Source organism: Callospermophilus lateralis, chromosome 7, assembly GCF_048772815.1.
Source record: "Callospermophilus lateralis isolate mCalLat2 chromosome 7, mCalLat2.hap1, whole genome shotgun sequence".
In the NCBI taxonomy this organism is placed as follows: Eukaryota; Metazoa; Chordata; class Mammalia; order Rodentia; family Sciuridae; genus Callospermophilus; species Callospermophilus lateralis.
The window spans coordinates 23876213-23886223 of NC_135311.1; the positions used below are offsets into that span (position 1 = coordinate 23876213).

The 10011-nt window shown below is 40.4% G+C and overlaps 1 pseudogene; it reads right to left on the minus strand.

Annotated features, from left to right (window-relative positions):
- Positions 1-2486: 2486 nt before the first annotated feature.
- LOC143404120 (dual specificity protein phosphatase 4 pseudogene) lies at positions 2487-2989 on the minus strand (annotated as a pseudogene).
- Between the last annotated feature and the right edge of the window lie 7022 nt (positions 2990-10011).

Sequence of the window (10011 nt, forward strand, 5' to 3'; positions counted from 1 at the left end):
CTGGGCAGAGTATCATGAGTCCTTGACAGCCTGTTGATTTCCAGATTTGGGCAAGTGGGGAGTGGTGCTTCTTGTAGTAGACTTGATATGTGTTGGGGATGAGTTGAAGTCAGAGCTCTAAATTAACAGTCAGCCTGAGAAGGGCAACTGCCAAGGCATTTGCAATAAGAAAAAACTGCCACTGTTCTATTGACTGGGTCCTCCTTTCTGTGGGGAGCAGGCATTTTCAGGAAGTGTCCAAGTGGGCCTGCAGGAGAGATGAGAGGACCTGTCCAAGAAAGAGCATGTGCCCCTCATTCTTCTATTGGTTTCTTTCTCTTGCTGTTGCCTGCAATCCTTGTATTTTTAGGGTAAGGATAGGAAAATATCTTCAATATGTAAAGATCAGAAAACCAAAAAAGACACCCCATGCTGAAAGTAAAAAAGACACCCAAGATGAAAGTAAAACCAAATCAAAGAGATGTGTAAAAATGAAAAAGCTACCCCTATGTATTCTGTAACGTCAGGTTCTATTCTAAACAGTGTATCTTTAGGATACTTCCCTTTGCTCTACTCTTGACAATATCAGTGACTGCTATTTTCTTTAGGCAAAGAATAGTGTAATCTACTTAGAAAATTTTATACACACACACACATATATAAAAATAGTGTTCTAAATAAACCATTTGTGACAGTCACTATCAAGAATATCACTCTATACTGACTAAACTAAAAGTAATTATCCTTTGGGGCTGGGGTTGTGACTCTGTGGTGGAGAGCTTGCCTGACATGTGTGAGGCCCTGGTTTGATCCTCAGGAACACATAAAAATAAATAAGTAAAATAAAGCTATTGTGTCCATCTACTAAGAAAAAGATGTTTAAAAAAGGGGAAAAACACAATTGTCCTTGATGAAACCTTATTTTAGGTTTCGTCCTATAAATTGGTAGTCCACCAAAGGTTTGGATTGTGTATTTGTCATTCCTATTCACTTTTGTGTATCAATTCTTTTAAATATGAATTTGTCTTATATTTTCATTAGTAAGTAAATTTGCTTTTTCTTCAAATCTTTGTCAATCTGATTTTTAAAAATCAGCTTGTCTTGTTCTAAAATTGAAGAAATCATGTTATTTCTGTTGAAATTATAGTCCCTTATGAATGTTGTAGGAAGAAGTGAAAATGAAGGATATTGAGTCTACGAAAAATCAATTCAAGTCTCTTTTTTGTGCATAACAGCATTTTAAATTATCCTTCCAATAGATCTTGCACAGCTTTCTAATGGTTTTTGTCTAAGTATTTGGTTTGTTGTTTCTATTACGAATGGATTCTTTCTTCCTTCACATCTTGTAGTAGTTGCTCTATGGGTAGCAGTAGTGATAATAATAGAAAAAATATACTGAATATTAACCATGGGCAAGTCAATTCTTATAGTAAGGACCTATAAATGTCCCCTAAAGAACTCAAGTGTTAAATAAGGCAACCATGTTCAGAGGTGAAACCGTTGGATTACAACAACTGGATTGATCCATTTGATGAATTAAAAATTTGAATGAACTCTTGGTTGGTAACTGTCAGCAGGTGAGTCATGATGGGAGGAAGAAGGTCAGAGGGAGCATGACCTTGGGCTCTATATGTCCTGGTCCCTTCCCCTCTCTCTGCTCCCCAGCTCCCATGTGCTGAGCAGCTTTCCACCATCATATCCTTCCACCATAATATTTCTGCCTTGGAGCCAGCCAATGATGATCTGAACACTCTGAAATTTTGAACCAAAATAAATCTCTCCTCTAAAAGTTTTTCTTTCGGGTATTTTTCATCAAAGCTCATTAACATAGCAATGTTGTGTTTTAGGTCAATCAACTCAATCTTCACAAATAAGGCATCAGTCAGGTCTTATATGTAGAGAGGAGAATTCACTCTAGTAATTATATTACATAATTAATTACATATAATTACATGTAATTATATAATCTAATGTAATTATATTACATTAAGGGATATATTTAAGATATTTCCATAATTTATAAAATTTCTAGGAAGGATAGAGACCTCTGTTTGGATGCTGCACAGATAGAAAAAAAGTGGAGTAAGGAGAAAGGTCCAAACACAGCACAGAAATATTCCAGTGGACACTACTCCCCACTCCCCAACTTATGCCATTTAACACCTTGCTGCCAGGAACCCAACTCCAGAGCTTGATCAGGATACTCACTTTCTTCACAAGAACATAAGTTCCCTACATGCCACTCCTACCCTGAATCGTCCATATGCACACGTAGGTTTGTCTCACATGAATTCATCTCATTGAAGAATCAATGCCAACTGCAATCCTTACTCCAGATGAGACTGGGAAACTGCACTTATATATTATCAGTCTATGCAGCAGCAGAAGGTATGATAAATGGAGAAAAAGACATCTACCATAGTAGACATTAGACTCATTATATACTCTTGATACAAATTTATATATTGTTCAGTCCCACAGAGGCATCCCTGGCAGCAACCTGAGTTTCAGGGGTTAGGTGAGTGGCTCTGAGTGCTGGGGGAGGTAAGGTTGGGGTTGTGCTGGTCCTGCAGTCTGCTGGGGGCCAATTGCACACCCAGGGAGATAGGGAAGCTGAAGACAAACTGTGAGGTAAGGGTGGGAGTGGGCTTGCAGTACCCCTAAGGGGCCTGAAGAGCTGGCGGGCCTGGAGGGGCAGGATGTGTCCAGCACCTGGGACAGCTGCTCCATGCAGCTCAAGGCCTTCTCCAGCCTCAGCAGCTCCTTTATCATCTGCTAAGCCAAGCAGATTGTAGCAGAGCACACAATGCCCTCCTAGCAGTACGCATCCCTGGACCGCAGTAGTCCTTCACCGCACAGTACTACTCCCTGGCTTCCATGTACCAGGAGCCCATGTTGGACTTGTGGTTGTCTTCCACCAGATGCATTTGTACTGGTAGCATCCTTGCATGTGGTTTGGGCATTCAGGGGAAACACTGAACAGGGCTGTGTTCCCTAGGGCGTGCAGCATGTCTCTCCAGGCAGCATGGAAGGTACCATGGAAGTAGAGGAACTGAAGAATCTCCAAGGGACCCTGCCGCCTGTGCAGAGCGGCTCCAGTGGAGCTGCAATGCAGGTGAAAGGACTCCATGGCACTGGGGAGAAGTCTGCAGGGGCTCTGGTTTTGGAACAGAATTCTGGGTAAGCAGAGGAAAACTTCTCACAGCCACCTTTGAGCAAGCAGATGTCTCTTCACTGGGGCTTAGGATGGAGTGTCTGCACTACTAGAGTCAAGGTGAGGTCCTCCCTGAGCCCCTGGCGCCTGGGCTCCACTCAAAGTAGAGGATGGCAGCCAAGTAGAGGCTAGAGCACAAGAGGGCGCACTTCCCCCTGAGCATGCAGGATGGACTCCAGGATCCTGGAGCCCTTGGCCTGCCTATTTTCCTGGGTGTTGTATCAAAGAAGGTGGACAGAACCTCTGATAGGAAAGGTGTGCAAAAAGTCGAGCAGCAAGCGCTTGCTGGCGCTCCCCAGCCCCAGGGTTCAGGGGCTGCCACTGCTGTCAGCCCAGCTGCAGCCAGGCACTGCAGTCTCCACCCTGCCCTGCAACCCAGGGTAACCACCACCTCCCAGCCTCTTTGCCTCTGCTGCTGCACCAGCTATAGCCTCTGCCTTAGTGGCTCTCCCTCAGCTTCATAGGCTTTTTGAGCACACTGCAGTCCATCTCTCCCAGTTAATCAATCGTCACCATGGAGTGTAGGAACTAGGATGATAGATAGTCACCCAGGCCAGCCAGGCAACAGGAATGGACAAACAAGGGCTAAGAGAGGGAGCCTTCAGAAGTGACCGCCAACTTGGTCCCCAGAGGTTTGGGCGGCCAGACCCCTATTGAGTCCCCTTCCTCCTGCAGCCTTCAGGTTACATAGCAGCCCTAGCAGCCTCAGGTGCCTTGCACACGCTGTGCTCTGACAAGGGGGTGACAGCGGAAGTGTGTGTGTTGAAGGCAGAGAAGCACTGGACCACCCCTGTCATTGCCTCAAACGTGTTTTGCTGCTCCTGCACCTTGGGCTGCAGCCTGCTCATTGCTATTCTTCCCCCAGCATTGCCAGAGCTCTGTGCACTGCCTCCACTTTTTCTTGGAGGAAGTTTAATAGTACGAATAATTAAGAAATAGTCCTTTCCCTTCCTTTCTCTTCCCACCCCATCCTGCCTCTCAATGACAACAAAGTCAAGATCTTCAGCTGACCTGTGCACATCTTCAAGGTACCATTCAGCTCCTGCCACTTGCACATTTGCCTGCTGTGGTGCTGCACTCTTTGTGATCGCACGTTGGTATATGCAACATCCACTGGCCCTGGACTCCATGTACATATCTACTCTAAGCAAATTCTTAATAATTATTAGAAATAAATTATTATTAGTGCTTCTCAAGTTGCATGATCAGAGTCAACACTGATTTTATCCCTGCATCTTTTTCTAATGTAAGCAGGTGGAATTAGAAGCACTTCTTTATGAACTGCTTCATTGTCTTCCTAATTGCTTTTGATTTGTTGAATCTTGGTTATCTGCCAGCTCAAAAGCATTTCCAATTTTCCTTGTAATGCTTTTCTTTACCATATATATATAAAAAGTCTTTGCTTTATTTGAAACTTCTGGTGACCTTTGAATTATTTTTTATTGTTGACTGAAAATTTAATTTTATGTTCAAATTATCTATTCTCAATAAATCCTTGAGAAAATTTTGAGTCTTGCTTTATGATTGCATTTCTCATCTTGCCTTCACTGCTTCAAAATACCTGAGATAAACATTTTTTCCCTTGTACTTTTTCTATTAATTATAGACAGTGTTTCCAATTGTATATAAGGCAGTTGATTTCCTTTAGTTACTGTCAACATTTCTCCATATAATGTTTTTTTTACTAGCTCCCTGTTTATTTTTTGTATATGTTTTGTACGTATTTTCACATGCATATTTTTTGAATATTCATGTTTTATATATATATATATATACATACATATACATATATATTCATACCGTAACCTCTAACCCTTACACTACACAATATTCAATAGTAACCCTAAATTTACCCCTTTCCTAAACCTACACTAATACAAAAGCATATATAGTAATATGAATATTCTCACATACTTATATTCAAATATGCAATTGATAATCCTATACATAAGTATTTATATATGTTCACATGTAATTTATCTGTGCATTTGGAAGTTAATAAATGTGTATTTATACATCTCACACCTTTTCCTATTTCAAAACACATATATTTCTGTGTATTGCAAATTTTTACATGTATATTCTTATGATTATTCATGTTTTTCAATATACCTGTTCATTTCCTAATGTATTTGTATTTTGACATGCATTAAATTATCAATGGTATATTTGCATATATATATTTGCTTTCACAAATTAAAAATGCATCTTCCTACATCTCACATTAAACCCTTCCCAGTTTCAAAACGTCAAAATTGCACATGCACTTTCTTAAAATATTCATATTTTTCAGTATAAATATTCACTCCCTAACTATAAACCAAATTTAGTGTTAACCATAGTTTTACTCCTATAACTAACCTACATTCAGATTAAAGCACATATACTTATAGGAATATGCATATATATTTGTACTTACATACACACCAATGTTATATTTGCAGAAGTGTTATTATATTTCATATATAAAATTTATCTTTGCATTTGCATATTAAAAATTTGTATTCATGTCTCATAATAACCCTTCCCTATTTCAAAACATATATTTATGTTATTTTTATGCAAATGTTACCATGTACATTCCTAGGTGTATTCATGTTTTTAATGAATATATTTATTCCTTAAAAATAAACCTAAGTGTATACAAAAATTTGAAATCGATACTAACCATATATTTACTTGTATACCTAAACCTACCTTAAAATAAATGCATATATAAATTTTAATATTCATTTGTAAATAGTTATGTATACAATTATCAATGGTACATTTGAATATAAGTATATATTCATATATAATTAATCTGTGCAGTCCTATTTTTAAAAATCTGTATTTATATGTGTCACATTAAAACCTTTCTCAGTTCAGGGTTGTGGCTGTGGCTCAATGGTAGTGCACTTTAATGGCATGTGTGAGGCACTGGGTTCGATTCTCGGCACTGTATATAAATAAATAAAATAAAGGTCTATCAACAACTAAAATTTTTTTAAATAATAAAAAAATAAAACCTGGGCTGGGGATGTGGCTCAAGCGGTAGGGCGCTGGCCTGGCATGCATGCGGCCGGGGTTCCATCCTCAGCACCACATACAAACAAAGATGTTGTGTCCGCCAAATACTAAAAAACAAATATTTAAAAAAAAAGTTCTCTCTCTATCTCCCTCTCTCTCCCTCTCTTTTTAAAAAAATAAAATAAAATAAAAAAATAAAACCTTCCCTAGTTCAAAACATATTTATTCATATTTTCATATATGTGTTCATGGGTTATTCTAATGAGTATTGTTGGTTTTCCATATGCATTTTTTTTCACTAACCCTAACCCTTACCCAACAGAAATTTAACACTAAACGTAAATATAACCATACACCCGAATCTACATTAATATAAAGCATACATAAAATTGTGAATATACATGTGTAATAAGACCTATATATTCAATTATCAAAAATATATTTGCATATATATTATATATGCATATTTATTTGTGCTTTCACAAATTTAAAAATGGCTACTTTCATACCAGTTTATAAACACCCCCACTTTTGCTTTTGCTCATCTGATCCTATCCTCTCAAACTTGAAACCTATTGTCTACTTCTTTTCCCTAAAATAACTCATGTCCACTTGTAGGTTTTTCCTGATAGATTATCTGCAGCTGAATATCAGTGTGAACACACTGTTGACAGGCATACAATTCAACATATCAACATCAGTTGAGATATGCTGAACACACAAAGGCTAGTACATAAATGCATACTTAGACTGGATATCCACTCTTCCAGACTTGTACTCTTCATATATGCACCCTCTCCATTCCTCTGCGTCCATTACACTTCTAAGGGAAACACAGAACCACAACTTTTGTTTCCTTCAGAGAACAGGAAAACCTCACACTTCCCTGGTATTTATCACCTAAGTATGCACTTAATGAATGCTTGATTTTATACTTTGAAAAGCACTGGCTCACTAATCTAGAAACTCGGTGGACAGGGCCCATATTTGTTTTGTGTCCAACACCCAACAGTATGCTCTCACTAGCATTTCAATAAAACGATAAATAAATGACTATATTATTATTTTTTAAAAGATTTTTTTTTAAATGGGCCTGTATCTTGGTGCTGAGAATGGAACCCAGTGCCTCACACATGCCAGGCAAGCGCTCTACCACTGAGCCACAATCCCAGCTACAAAGATATTATTATTAAGCGTGATTCTGTCACTCAGTTGCTGCACTACTACCTTCTGTGTCTGATAGATAAGATGGAGGAGGCTGGGAGAGGCTGAGTGAAGGGTGGGCGCAGCGGGTCGCTCCTAGCACTGTCCAGACTTAGAAGACCCCAGAGGAGGGCAGGTGGACCTAAAATCGACAACACAGACATCTGCTTATTTGCATTTGTCAAAATACACCTTTGAGGGAGAATTAACCAGCGTCAAACCATCAACTGCGCGTACACAGTCAACGAAGAAGAAATCCAAAGGGGCAGATGAGTTTTCAGAGTTTGACTGAAGCAACTAATAAAACCACGCAGGCAGGCCTGCAAAGGATGGGAACTTAAAAGTGCCATGGCACACCTCGGGCACCTCACCCTGCTGGTTCTGAAGCCTTGTGCTTCCCGCCCAAATTTGCAAGTTTCCCCGCCCACCCGCCTGCCTACCCCGGATGTGGCCCACGCCTGGCTCCGCCCCCCACGCACACGCACGTGCTCCGCACTCTCCAGGACCCAGGAAGGCCCAGGCGCCTGTGGGGAACACAACCCTCAAGAAAAGCCCCAAAAGGCAATTCCCAAGAGTGAGTTGGCTTCTGGGCGGTCCTTCACCAGGAGACGTCTCACTTTCCAAGCCCTGCTGCTGTGCGTCCTGCTCCTGCGCAGGGCGTCCATATTTCTGTGGGTCTGCTGCTGACCTGGAGAGCTGGTAAGAAGCCCAACAGGTCGCCCTCCCTGTGGCTGCGAGAGCCTCCGCCCCGCCCACCCTGGGTACACAGCCTCTCCTGTATGCTGCAGAGGACGGTGGCAGCGCCATGGGGCACCCTGGGAGCGCCACGCAGGGTCCTGGGAGTGCCACAGAAGACCTGGGAGTGCCACGCAGCTGCTAGGGGGCTCCTGCTGAGAGGACTTCTGCTGGGAGCTGCAGCTGGGTGTCATCCTCCAGGTGAGTCCGGGAATTCTTGTGCGGAGTCCTGGAATGGCTACTCTGTTCTAGGAGTCCAGCTCAATTCTGTTGACTCTAGTGATGAATTGGGTTAGGCCCTGAAATCCCCTGACCTTTCCCTGTTAGCTGTAGGCCAAGTGAAAGCCTCTGAATGTTAGTGAGTTGAAATGACCAAAGACTGAATGCCCCCAAGGATGTTTCAAGGAAACTATGGGGAGTAGATGGAACCAATGTGTTAAGGGTGACTCAACATCAGTTTTGAGTGATTTCATGATGTAGTATACCAGTAACACAAATATTATAATAATTACAAAATAGAAGTATTTACTTTGTATTTCTATGTGCTACCCTAAGGAGTTTATACATATTTTCTTATATAACACAACTTTATTACTAGGTCCTGTATGCTGGAACTTAGAATGGTAATCAGCAAAACAGAGAACAGAAGTTGTATTATTTTCTAAGCAACATCATCAGAATATTATTTCCATGTAAGTTAATCCAGGTGCTTCCATTTTAGAAGTGTGCCCCCCTTCAGTAAATTCATTCTTAACTACAAAAAAGTTAAGTTTGGGTTGTTTTTTCATAGAAATTCCAACAAAGCGTGTTTTTATGAAGCTAATATTGTGTCTTGAGTCTTCATGAATACAGGTTAGCCACCTACTTTATGTGCCAACCATTCCTTACGCTACTGCAGATAGAGGCTTCTAATCTCATGGAGCTTATATTTTAAAAGGAAAAGATAGGCAATAGATAAAAATCAGGTAGTGATCACTGCTAAGGCAGTGCAATGCTAAGATCAATGCTAAGACAGTAGAACAGTGTCACATCATAGGGCTTCATTGATTTTGCCCAGCACCTTTCCTGTTACCTAAGTCCTAGGCTAGAGGCCTAACTCTGTGGGTCCCCCAAAATCAGAATTGACCACTTGCCCCCAAAACCAAATGGAGAATACAATGGGGAAAGAAGGAAATAAACTTTAATAATCCTTGTACCTATATTCGGAGGAATATGGGAATATAGGTACAAGTGTCAAGTGTCTCAATTCTGTCTTTCAGGAAACTGATGTGAGTTTTACCTTCAGAGGAAGAACTGGGGTGGGAAACAAGAAGTATGTGTAATAAGCAGTCTTGGTCAAACTGTGGTGTGTTTTATGATTTTCTTGAATTCTGATCATACCACATGTTATTGGTGTTGAGGAAAATGCCAGCTATTCAAGGGGCAATTTCCACTTGCTTCATAGGATACTCATCTATTAGATCTATGATTCTGGGATGTCCTATTCAGTTCCCATGGGCCTATATTGCTTCTGCTGAGAGAAGGCAATCTCTTCAGGGTTGATCTGCCTCCAAGACTAACTGTACTAAAAGTAGGGTAAAGACAGAAGACTTCTGGGCACCACTCCAGGTTCCTGGAACAGGACATAGTAAAAGAAATCGGTCTGTATAAAATATCTTAGTTTTTCTGACCTTGATGTCTTCAGCCTTGAAGGAAGTAAATTATCAGATGTAGACAAATATTCCTTAAATGATTAATGTGCTTATGTTTATGTAAATTAGTAGAGCAGTTATGGAAATACTATGAGGCTCCTCAAAAAAAAATAAATAAAAACAAATAAACAAAATATACTGGGGATGTGAGTCAGTGATTGAGCTCCCCTGGATTCAATC